The sequence below is a fragment of the Hypanus sabinus genome, chromosome 14, assembly GCF_030144855.1.
Source record: "Hypanus sabinus isolate sHypSab1 chromosome 14, sHypSab1.hap1, whole genome shotgun sequence".
Classification (NCBI taxonomy): Eukaryota; Metazoa; Chordata; class Chondrichthyes; order Myliobatiformes; family Dasyatidae; genus Hypanus; species Hypanus sabinus.
In genome coordinates, this window is record NC_082719.1 from 51,628,053 (window position 1) to 51,638,615 (window position 10,563).

A 10,563-nucleotide genomic window follows, 5' to 3' on the forward strand; every position below is an offset into this window, starting at 1 on the left:
CCACTGTCTTTCCTGCCAGGGCATCCGCCCATTTAACTTTGGCCAGCTCTTCCCTCATGGCTCCGTAGTCTCCTTTATTTAATTGCAACACTGACACCTCTGATCTGCCCTTATCCCTCTCAAATTGTAGATAAAAACTTATCATGTTATGATCACTACTTCCTAATGGCTCCTTTACTTCAAGATCACATCAATTCCTGTTCATTACACATCACCAAGTCCAAAATAGCCTCGTTCCTGGTTGGCTCAAGCACAAGCTGTTCCAAAAATACATCCCTTAGACACTCCACAAACTCCCTATCCTGGGGTCCAGCACCTACCTGATTCTCCCAGTTCACCTGCATGTTGAAATCTCCCATAACGACTGCATTACCTTTAGCACATGCCAATGTTAACTCCCTAATCAACTTGTACCCAATATCCACGCTACTGTTTGGGGGCCTGTACACAACACCCATTAGGGTCTTTTTACCCTTACTGTTCCTCAGCTCAATCCACACAGACTCTACTTCCCCTGTTCCCAAGTCACCTCTTGCTAAGGACTGAATCTCATTCCTCACCAACAGGGCCACCCCACCCCCTCTTCCCATATTTCTGTCTCTACGATAGCACGTATACCCTGGTACACTCAATTCCCAGGCCTGATCCCCTTGCAGCCATGTCTCCGTTATCCCAACAATATCGTAGTTCCCCATTTTCATCTGAGCTTCAAGCTCATCTGTCTTATTTCTGACACTACGCGCATTCAAGTAGAGAATTCTTAGCCCATTCCTCCTCTCTTTGCTTAAAACACTGTCTACTGTACCTAACCCAGCTCCTTGAACTTCCATCGGGCAAATTGCACCCTGAATTTTGATGACCTTCTCAAGATCACCCAAACCTTGTACACATTTAACCCCATGCGCCTTCTGACCAACCCTCTGGATCTGGATCCCTGCCCCCTGCACATCTAGTTTAAACCCCCCCCGAGCAGCACTGGCAAATACTCCTGCAAGAATGTTAGTACCCCTCCGGTTCAGATGTAGACCATCCCTTCGAAACAGATCCCAATGTCCCTGGAACAAAGACCAATTATCCAAAAACCTGAACCCTTCCTTCCTGCACCATGCTCTCAGCCTCGTATTAATGTGCATAATCATTCTATTCTTCGCCTCACTCGCACGTGACACAGGTAGCAATCCCGAGATTGTCACCCTGGAGGTCCTGCCTTTCAGCTTCACTCCTAACTGCCTGAACTCTCTAAGCAGGACCCCCTCACTCACCTTACCTACATCATTGGTCCCTACATGGACCACTACATCTGAGTTCATGCCCTCACTCTCAAGAATAGCCTGCACCCGATCTGAGATGTCCCGGACCCTGGCACCAGGGAGGAAACATACCATCCGAGACTCCCGATCTGCCCCACAAAATCTCCTATCTGCCCCCCTAACTATAGAGTCCCCTAAAACTATCGCTCTCTTCTCTTCCCTCCTCCCCTTTCCAGTTGAGGGTTCAACCTCTGTGCCAGAGGCAGGACCACTACAACTCATTCCTGGTAGGTCATCCCCATCAACAGTATCCAGTACGGTATACTTATTGTTAATGGGAATGGCCGCAGGGGTGCTCTGCTCTCTCTGCCTGCTCCCCCGCCTCTCTGGACCGTCACCCATCTGCCTACTTCTTGGTTTTTTGGTGTGACTACCTCCTGATAACTCCTATCTATCTCTCCCTCCACCTCCCAAATGATCCGTAGTTCATCCAGCTCCTGCTCCAACTCCCTAACTCGGTCTGATAGGAGCTGCAGCTGGACGCACCTTTTGCAGGTGTGGTCATCAGGGACAACTGTGTTGACCCTGACCTCCCACATACTGCATAAGGAGCACACCACTGCTCTGACTGTCTCCCCCATACCTGAACTGGATTAATAGAATGTCTAAAAAGCACCTAGCGACCTTACCTTCTTCCCCTCAGCGAGCAATCACTCAAGCTTACGAAGTCCCCTTACGCTGAAGCCCACTTAGCCAAAGCCCAGGACTCTGCTTCCACGGACTCCGCTGTCCGCTCGACGCTGCCCGCTCTGAAAAGAAGTCCTGCCTTTTAAAGTGCGCGCTCGACGCTGACGTCACTCGCGCCTGCACAGTTCCCCCTCCTCCACAGGTATTGACCAGGTAGGCTTAAATCCTACCTACATGGTCGAATTCTCTGAGCTCCCAGCTGAATCACAAGCTGTAACTTGCTCCCGATTCAAAACGAACTACGTCCACTCTGCATGTTAATGACAGTGATGCTTCTCTTCTTGATAAACTGAATATCTATTATGCTCGGTTTGATGCACAGAACGATGTGCCAGCCTGGAAGGCCCCCCATACTCCCACCCCACCCCAGGAAAAGGCACTCTGTCTGGCCACAGCTGACATGAGGAAGACCCTAGCCAAGGTCAACCTACGTAAAGCTGCATGGCCTGATAATATACATGGTCAGGTACTGAGGGATTGTGCAGCCCAGTTAACAGAGGTTCTAACAGACATCTTCATCATCTCTCTGGAACTGTCCTCTCTGGCTTCAAGGAAGTCACCATCAACCCGGAGCCCAAAAGGACAACAATAACCTGCCTCACCAACTACTGTCCAGTTGCACAGACGTCAACAATAATGAAGTGCTTTGAGCAGCTGGCTATGGAACACATTAAATCCCACCTTCCTGCTACATTGGACCCATTCTGGTTTCCTTATCATTCAAATCAGTCCACTGAGCACTAGTGATCCCCAGGACTGTGTGCTGTTCACACTGCTGATGCACGACTCCATTGCTTGATCCAGTTCAAACCAAATATCAAGTCTGTGATGGCACAAGTGGTTAGCCTCATCAGCAATGACGATGGTAGAGCAGCTGGTAGAATGGCACGAGCACAACACCTTGAGTGCCAATGTGGATAAGACCACAGAGATGACAGTGGACTTCAGCAAGGTGCAGGCTGACAACTCCTTACTGCACATGCACTGCTCCTCTGTGAATAGAGTAGGGAGCCCCAAGTTTCTGGAACAGACAATCTCACTTAGTCGCTCAACATCACCTCTGCATTCAAGAAAGCACAATAACATTTCCATTTCCTGGGGAGATTGAGGCGAGTGAGGATCCCCGTCCCCCACACCATTCTAGCATTGCATTTCCTGTCCAGGTGGTAAGTGATTGTAAGTCCCTATGAACAATTGCAAAGAATGCTGAGGGGGTCATTGGGGTCTCGCTTCCACATCAGAGATATTTATCAGGAGCACTGCATACGCAGGGCTTTTAGTATTGTCTTAACTGTTCAATAATCCCTTTGACCCCCCCCACCATCAGGCAGGAGCTACTGAACCATTAGGACAAGAACTATTTGGATGGAAAACAGGTTCTTTTCCCAAGCAACAAGACTGAACTCCCTGCCACCACCCAGGTCTCACCATGCAAGAAGCACCAGTGGTGCTATACTGTTTACATTTTAAACTTGTTATAAATGCCCCTTATTGTTAGATAATTTATTAGTGGTAATATTACTTTATATGTTATACGCGTGAGTTGTATGTATCGTCTGTTGCACCTTGATCTGGAGGAATGTTGTTTTGTTTGGCGATATACATGTGTACGGTTGGGTGACAATAAACTGAACTTGAGCTTGATAGTTGACTGATATTGAACTTAAATTATTTGAGTAAAAAAAAGTTAACAACCAGTTTGTTGCAAAAATCCATGTAAAAATGCATCATTCTCAGGAAACCAGGCTGACTCCCAATCTCAAACAATATGAATGACTCTTAATTTAACATATATTCACAATGTTACTGGCAATGTTGGCACTTCCTGTCAAACCCTTAAGTCCCCAAATTTTATATGACAGTAATAGTCAACTACAAAGATAGGCCTGCAGTAAACAAAGGCCAAAATAATTAAGGACTTTGAGTGACCAAATTAGGTTTGTAGAAGTCATTACAAACAAAAGCTTCAATATATATCTTGACCTACTTGATATTAAATTCCAAGCTGACACTTCAAGAATCAAGATCATGTATTCAAACCAATGGTCTAAGTCTCCCCATGAAGTTCAAACAACTTTACCACTACACTGCTGTAAGTTATGAAGTGACCTCATAGGCCATCCAACTGCTCTAAACCACTGCAACAAAATACAGTAACATTCAAATTGGTCAGACAATCTGACAGCAGCCTAAATGTCAGATGACATGAATAGCAGCCAGTGAAGACCATCCTGTGAAATTTGCAGGGATTGCTCCCTACATGATTCTCTTGTATCATTCCATTCTCCATTTAGAACACCAAAGAGTCTTTCCAAGTGAGCCAGCACTTAACCTGTGAATCTGTTGGGGTCATCTGTTACTCACAATGCAGCCTCCTTAACATTCATGAGACCCAATGTAGATTGGTGGACCGCTTTGTCAAGCACTTCTGCTTCATCCACCAAAAGAAGGAATTCTTGGTGGCCAACCATTTTAATCCCTATCCCCGTTCCCGTTCCAACAGGTTGGTCCATGGCCTCCTCTTTACGATGAGACCACACTCAGGGTGGAAGAGCAGCATTTCAAATTCTGTCTAGGTAACCTCCAACCTTTTTTTCTTTCTCCCCTCCCCTCTTCTTTCATTCCCCACTTGGCTTCTTATCTCTTCTCCTCACCTATCATCTCCCCCAGTGCCCTTCCTTCTTCCCTTTCACTCATGGTCCACTCTCCTCTCCTATCAGATTCCTTCTTCTACAGCCCTTTACCAGGCTCTACCTACCACCTTAGAGCTTGTTCTCCTTCCCCTTCCCCCATGGTTTTATTCTGCTGTCTACCCCCTTCCTTTCCAGTGCTGGAGGGATGATCCTCTCAGCAGTCCTCACAATCAAGATCTATTGCAGGGTCTTGTGGTCAGATCCTTGCAATTCCCATACCAGACAGTGATTCAGCTGGTCAGTACCCTTTCGACGGTGCACCAGGACACTGTGATGAGAATGTGGCAGGGCGCCTCACTCGACTTAAATCTCCTCAGGAAGTGAAGGCACTGCTGACTGGTACCAACTCGTATGTCTTTGGACTGTGGAAGGAGACCTGAGCACCCAGAGAAAACCCATGTGGTCACAGGGAGAACATACAAACTCCTTTACAGACAGTGGCAGGAATTGAACACCTGTACTGTAAAGCATTGTGCTAACCACCACACTACCATACTGCAGGTAGCAGAGACACTTGCAGAGACAGAAATAAGTCTCACAGTGTCTCCATCTGGATGGACACATTCTCAAAACCTGAGCAACACCTTATCTTCCATTTGAACACATGCAGTCTTCTGGACTCAAAATCCAATTATACAATTTCAGGTAAATTGCCTTCTGTCCCAATCATCCGTGATATTGGGTTAGTCTTACTCTTTGCATTATCACAGCTTGCGCTGCTGGGCATGTCTTAGAGCCCTGCATGTTACTTTGTTCACTTGCTTTCTTACACTTGCTCGTCAATTGCCCTCATTTCAAAGCTTTCATGCTCCTTTTTCTTACTCTTTGTGGCTTACCCACATTAATCCTGGCCTCACCCTACTGCAGATATTTCTCTTGCCTCATCTCTCTGAAATTTAAAGCTAACTTTTTCTCTTTCATATCTAGCTAAGATAAAAGGTCTGTTTCTCTTTCCACAGACGCTATCTGACTTGATTGTTTCCAGCAATCTTTATTTATTGCTCTGATCTGAAAGATATATCCAGTGGTCTAAACGAAATGTTTATGGCAAAATTATGTTCAGCTATAATCCATAACCCTGTGAGCTAATATTTTACTCACAAGTAAAGCCATTCCAAATGGAATAGAGAGTTTAGGAGAACATGTCATAACTGGTACCATTCATAAGAACATTAGAAACGGAAGCAAGAATCATTGCACACTGCTCTGAAATTCACCAAGAAAGACCAATCTTCAATAATTTTCCTGAACACCCTTGAATCCCCTAAACTATTTTGAATAACTAAGTTCCCATCCCTCTGGAAGTAAAGAATGACAAAGGTTCAGCATCATCCACGTGAAGAAACTTTTTCTCACTCAGTCCCAAATGTCCTACCTCTAATTCAGAGACCATCACTCCTTATTCGAGATTTCTCACCGGAGAAAAATATTTCTAAAATCTAAGGAATGCAAGCCATACATATATAAAAAGGAGATATCAGCCTTGTGAATCTACAACACACACTTATATTTTAAACAATGATGTCCGAGAACCATTGCCCTGTACAAGATTAGATGTCAACATGCCACATTATTAGATACACCAGCTCTGTAATGCAAGTATCTATTCAGCCAATCACGTGGCAGTAACTCAATGCATAAAAGTACGCAAACATGGTCAAGAGGTTCAGCTGTTATTCAAACCAAACATCAGAATGAGGAAGAATGTGGTCTAAGTTACTGTGGTGCCAGATGGGATGCTTTGAGTATCTCAGAAACTGCTGATCTCCTGGGATTTTCACGTACAACAGCTCTGCAGTTTACTAAGAATGATTGGAAAAACCAAAAAATCCAGTGAATGACAGTTCTGTGGGCAAAAATGCTTTGTTAATGAGAGGGGTCATAGGGGAATGGCCAGACTGGTTTAAGACTGGTTTTGTTAAGCAGGGTGTCGTGTGCAATCCTAATCTGATGAAAAATGGACATGGGAGCACAGAGGAACATCTGGAAATCTCCAGGAAGGCCCTCTTCGTTGCTGCTGCTGCAAGGTTCGGATCTCTGCTGAGAGGAACAGGCCCCCAGTCCTCGGGATCGCATTGCCGGTGGCCATTGGCAGGGGCGTCTTAATACACTCAGCAGAGGATGGTGCTCGGAGAAGCTGTGCTGGAGAGGATGGTCGGAGGCTCAGAGGTTTGACGGACTTGGAGTCCACTGCGGTCGGGGTGCTTTCAACTGTGCGCTGTGTCTGCGAGGCTGAGTCTGGCGGCGCCGTGGAAGTCCAAAGCGGGGGTATTTCCATCTGCCACCGGCGTGGGATGACGAGTCAATCGGGACCCTGAGGACTTGTGAAAACTGTGTGGTGGTTTCTTTCAAACTTAGTCTTTTAACATCTTTGGACTATTTTTACTGTGCCCATGGTCTGTTTTTTTAAAAATCAATTATGCTATTGTTTGCACTGTTGTAACTGTGAGGTTTTGAGCAGGTCTTGTAGCTTTAGTTTTTGGTCTTGTTTTGTCTGGTGAATTTGGAGCTCCTTTCCGGGGAACGCGCTAAGATGGTAGCGCGATATTAATACGCAACAGCCTCTCCAGACTCTGGATTGGGGATTGCCAAACGTTATGTGGATTTTCTGGTGTAGTCTGTTTTGTCATGTGCTCTTGTGATATCATTCTGGGGGAACGTTGTCTCATTTTTAACTGCATTGCATTTGTGGTTTCTAAATGACAATAAACTGAATCTGAAGATGACAGGAAGGTGACAGCAACTCAATTAACCACACATTACAACAGTACTGTGCAGAAGAGCATCTCTGAACACACAACATACCAAAACTTGAAGTGGATGGGCTATAGCAGCAGAAGACCATGAGCATACACTTAGTAGTCACTTTTTCTGGGTACAGGACACACCTAATTAAGAAGCCACTGAGTGCAAATCCATGTTAAATACTGAAGTAGTATGTGGATCTATCTTAGCAGCTTAATATGGCCCTAAAACATCTTGCCTTCAATGCATGTGGACAAGTAAACTGCAAACAAAAACAGTACAAGTCTCCATGGACATCCCAATCATCTAATTATCAATGATGGCAAATTCTAGTATACTATAGACAAGTTTGAAGCATTTGCAATTCCTCCAGCCAGAAGTGCTGAGTACAGCCTTATTCTATGGTTCCAATCATCACGCAATGTGTGAAGCGAATCATAAGGGACAACTAAATTCAGTGGATACCACAAAGGCAATGAGCTCTGATCATGCAGTATATCAGGTACGGCCCAAAAAAAATTGTAATCCAGATTAACTACATTTACTAGCCAGATTAGTTTAGTTCCACTACACAATATGCACCTGACACTTATAAGGTGTAAAATTGTCCATAAATGCCATGATCCCAAAATCAGAGCTTTCCCACCAGCTTATACTCAAAAATCTGCAGTGACAGATACACAGTCATCATCAAAGTCATCAAGTAGCACTTAGACTTAAATAACATGCAGTGTTTGCTCCAACAAGACCACTCGTCTTCATTGCATTGCATTGCATTCTGGAAGTAAGAGGAGAAAGTCTGCCTCTGACATGAGATAGCATTGGGAAAGATAACTTTGGCTGCCAGAGTACAATCACCTGAACCCCAGAACATCAATGTGGGAGTTCTTCAGACCCTGTTCAAGGCCTCTGTACCATTGCTGAATTGGCATCTGGAGAGTCAGAATGAGAATTGGAAACATACTTCCATTGCTGCACTGAACGTAGGTCAGATTTCCAAGAACTCACTAACTAATGACCTTGTGAATGAATGTATGCCAGGGACATGGATGCCAGTGGGTTAAAAAAATAATTCACTGCCATCTTCTCCAGGGTAATTAGAAAAGAATAATACATAGTGCCCACATGCAGGGGAGGCACGTAGCGCCAGCAATCACCAGTCGGGGCTCAATTCTCACCACCATCTGTTAAGAGTTTGTGTTCTCCCTGTGATCATATCAGTTTCTTCCAGGTACTCCGCATTCTTCCCCAATTGCAGGCATGCTATATTGTGCGACACTTGCCAGCTTCCCCCAGCCGAATCCTCACTTGTTGATACAAACCGACACATTTCAGTGTATATTTCAATGTACATGTCAATTAAAGCTGTCTTAATCTCATGAAATGTTTTCTATAAAATGCAGTAGTCCCACGGAACAGGTCAGTTTCTTGGTGCCAAACTTACCTCTTAAGTAAAAGTCCACTAATTTAAATAGTTTAGAACAAAACTCTATCGCATTTTAATAACATTGCTTACTCAAATTAGATGATGGAACATGCTTAAACACAAAAGCAAAAGTGTGATGTTATCAGGAATGAACAGCACTCTAAGCCCAAATCCATTAGGTGCGGAATAACAGAGATGTGAAACAAGAACAACTTTTTAAGCAGGGTGTAACTACATAATACCAAAAAGAGAATTAAATAACCATGTTTAGAAGCTTTGCACTTTGTTGAAGCTCAAGTATCTTCAAGTATTTTATCCTTATCCTGATGCCAGTGGAACAGTCTTTGCACCATCAGGTCAAAACTATCACAGTAAAATCCAGTCTCCAAATAGTACTGCCATTGTTAGCAAATGCTTGCCTTCCTATTAACACTAAAATGCATGCGGAAATTCTCTTAAATAGAGCAATGGTGTCTCCTGGACAACATACACTGCATGATGATACAAGTTTGTAAACAGAATAACACCTACAATAAAGCATAAGAAAATAAACGAAAGAACACCAATCTGCTCACTACGTTCGGTGGATCAAAATTTAAGCTTACAGGTCTGCGTCAGAGAACATTTGTCAGTTTTTGTTCACAAGGTAAAAACTGGCCTCAGGCACACATCAGATCGTGCTGGAGGTTCACCAAACAGCCAATTGTTCACTCGCATGCAGGTTAGAATGGAGTAAACCAGTGACACACAGCACATTTCGGCATTATAAAAAAACTCATCATAGAAATAATATCATTCAAAAGCTACCTGAAACCACATTGCAAGACAGGCTGGCTACTAAGAGAAACTTAAAATAATTAGGAAATTTTAGAGACTATGAGATCATTTTTGTTTGTTTTTCTTGTTATTTTTTTCTCTCGTACACCACATTCTGAGACACAATAACCGACCAGCGCATGTTCGTTCTTTGCACACAAACCACAATTTGAGACAGAAAATCGCAGACACTTTTATACGTTTATCCGCCGACCGTAGCGTAACGAAGGGAAAACCGTGGATCGGTTGGCACTTCTCGCGCACGGTGTCGAGATAGGGCGACCATAAATCAGACACGAAACTCCCGAATCGAGAGCTTTTCCTTAGTTCTCTATCGACTAGAACACATTCCTTCTCCTTCCACTTCCCCACCTCAACCAACCACACGCTCATCAAGTAATAGTGAGGAGCTTTGTTCACTCGGGCCCGAGCTCGGCCTCACGCTCGCTTCCAGGCGCTTTGTTTGTACCCCCCACCGCCCTGCTTGCCACAGTAACCTAGGTACGTGTGTCTGAGCACATCGAGTAGGATCTGATTGAACAGCCTCTAACCAGACCCTTAAGTATGAATTCCCAAGGTCGAGAACTCTGCACGGCGCCTACCTGTAGCGCTGGGAATCGGACTGGTGGTGTGTGTCAGCGTCCCGGTACCGGACCCTGGCTCGGTACGGCTCCCAACTCCTACTGGCTACTGCCGACACCACCCCCTCTTTGTGGTCTGCTTGCTTCCTCCCCACTCTCTCCTTCTGGGCCCAGTCACCGAGTCGCTTCCTTCAACTCTCGGCCGCCTCTCGCCTGTTTTCCTTCCCCCCTCCGTGACAACCGGGCTCGCTCTTCTCCGGAATCCCGCCCTTCTTCTTGCCGGATTGGCGGGACGACGTCACATC

General features: G+C 45.0%; 1 protein-coding gene across 2 annotated transcripts in view; it reads right to left on the reverse strand.

Annotated features, from left to right (window-relative positions):
• The window catches only part of fryl (furry homolog, like), a 346,929-nt gene extending 336,410 nt beyond the window's left edge, over nt 1-10,519 (reverse strand). For both annotated transcript variants that reach the window (XM_059989161.1, XM_059989159.1), the window contains exon 1: nt 10,280-10,519. The gene's annotated coding sequence lies outside the window, so the exon portion shown is untranslated. The remainder of the gene's footprint in view (nt 1-10,279) is intronic.
• Between the last annotated feature and the right edge of the window lie 44 nt (nt 10,520-10,563).